At 37.4% G+C, this 2,087-nt stretch overlaps 1 pseudogene; it reads left to right on the top strand.

Moving 5' to 3' along the window:
- Window positions 1–928: 928 nt before the first annotated feature.
- Window positions 929–1,041, top strand: LOC118990775 (uncharacterized; annotated as a pseudogene).
- The last annotated feature ends 1,046 nt before the right edge of the window (window positions 1,042–2,087 follow it).

Below are 2,087 nucleotides of genomic sequence, written 5' to 3'. Positions count from 1 at the left end.
TTTGGGGGGCGGGGGGGAGGAGATGAGAAATCCAAGGCTGGAAGAAAGTGAACAATTTTCCTCAAGTTGTACTGCAAATGATTAAGTTGGATTTAAATCTATTCTTCTGATCCTCAAAGAGTGCTTTCTTTCCTTAGCCACAACTGCTTGTCTCAGAATCAGATTAACACAGGATGGAAGCCATTCACAGAAACTCAAATTGCATTTGTGTAACACCTGCCTGACAATAAAATACTCACAGGACAGCCCTGGCCCCTGAACACTGTCTCCTTAACCTGGACCTAGCCATAGCAAATGGTTTTTAATATGTCCAGCCAAATTCATCTGTAAATTATGGCTTAATTTTAATAGCTTTATATCTGTAGTCCCTTAAAGAAAGCTTTCAATTAAAAAAAAAAAGAAGTGGGATGCCCACAATTTTTTTCAAAGTTATTGAAATTCTTTATTCAAATTCCATCATAGGGGTTTTGGTCCTAATTGTTCTAGGTTTGTACTTTAAGCTGCACCCAAAGTTCCAGCACTGGTTTTTTATGATTCTAAAAAAGGATAAGATAGCATATGTTCAAGCTGAGCAAGCTACTAGGATGCCAATAGTATGTTTCCGCAAACTTTGATTGTAGATATCCTATGCAAATAGGACTTCTCAGGGTCCTGGCAAGAGTTGGTTTTAAATGAGGACATGACCTTTAGTTCAAAGAGATAGTAAAGAGTACTAGACTCTTATTCAAAGTCTTCTTTAGGGGTCCTCAGAGAGCAGAGGTCTGGATTTGTGATCTTGCTATTAATTTGCTGAATAACCAGCAGATGTCTTTCTGCATCTCTGTTTCCTTCTCCAGTTAAGGAAGGTAACAACTATCTCTTTCCATTCTCTCAGGCATGTTAAAGGATTAAAGATGTTGTTGTGAACAGTATTAAAATAGAGTTTATAGTGTTCACTTCAGCAGCACGGATACTAAAAATTGGACCAATACAGAGAAGTTTAGCATGGCCCCTGTGCAAGGATGTCATGCAAATCAATGAAGCATGTGATAAAGAGTTTATATTTTATTACATAACCATCTCATGAATATAATGAGATTATGAGGGTAGCTAACTTTTATTACAGGTACATACAATGGGAAGCTTTTGTTTCTGTGTTAGCCAGACTCATTATTTGTCATCACCACATTTATTTTAGTCTGAAAAGGCAGATTCTCAGAAACATAAACATGAAATTTGATTCAAAATAGCAACACTTGTGGCCCTGACAGATCTTTAAGAATTAGAAACTAGGTAGAAACATGCCTCTAGAAAAATCTCTTTTCCTAGATTTTAGTGTTTCAGCTCCAGAGGCTAGTTGCTATCAGTTGCAGAAGATATGTCAACCTCATTCCAAACTCTGTAGGCCATGAGGAAAAGCTAATAATCTGTGGTGAATACAGCAACTTCTTTCCACTGTCTTCCCAATAAAAGAAAACCACACATTATACCACATACCAGATATGACTGACCTCTCATTCTTTAAAATATTCTTTGCAGTTATGCGGGGGGAAAGAAACATTCGAAGCTAAATGAGACACAGTGTCTGCCCACTAGGTATTCATAATCTAGCATAAATTTTTCTACCACCAGTGCCATAGATTGTACTTTATATCTAATGACCGAATTATACTTCTACTTTTCTTTATTTTTTTTACTTGTGGAATAGTGTACAAAGGTTCAGAAGAGAGGTTCTGAAATTTAGGTGTTAGGACTGGCTCTGCCATTGACCAGCTTGTTTGCCCTCATCTGTAAAATTCCAAGCTTTAAAGTCCCACCCATTCCTGTGATATCCATCAGCTGTTGTTAGAGGGCCTATGTATGCCAGGCATTGGTCCAGTTCCTTGGTTACCTTAATGACCTAAACAGACACATTTTCATGTCCTCCTCTTCTCTTATGTTCTATAGGCCAAAAGACTGATAAAGAACAACATAATAATAAATAATACAGCATATTAAAAGGCTGTAGTGCTGTGGAATAAAGAGCATAATATAAGGGGGAGATAGGAAGTTAGAAGGGGAAGGAGTTGCAATTTTACTGAGTGATCAGGTAGAACTGAAAAAGTGCC

The sequence above is a fragment of the Sturnira hondurensis genome, unplaced genomic scaffold (assembly GCF_014824575.4).
Source record: "Sturnira hondurensis isolate 20B ecotype Veracruz unplaced genomic scaffold, ASM1482457v3 Scaffold0007222, whole genome shotgun sequence".
Lineage (NCBI taxonomy): Eukaryota > Metazoa > Chordata > Mammalia > Chiroptera > Phyllostomidae > Sturnira > Sturnira hondurensis.
This window is presented reverse-complemented; position numbering and strand designations above follow the sequence as displayed.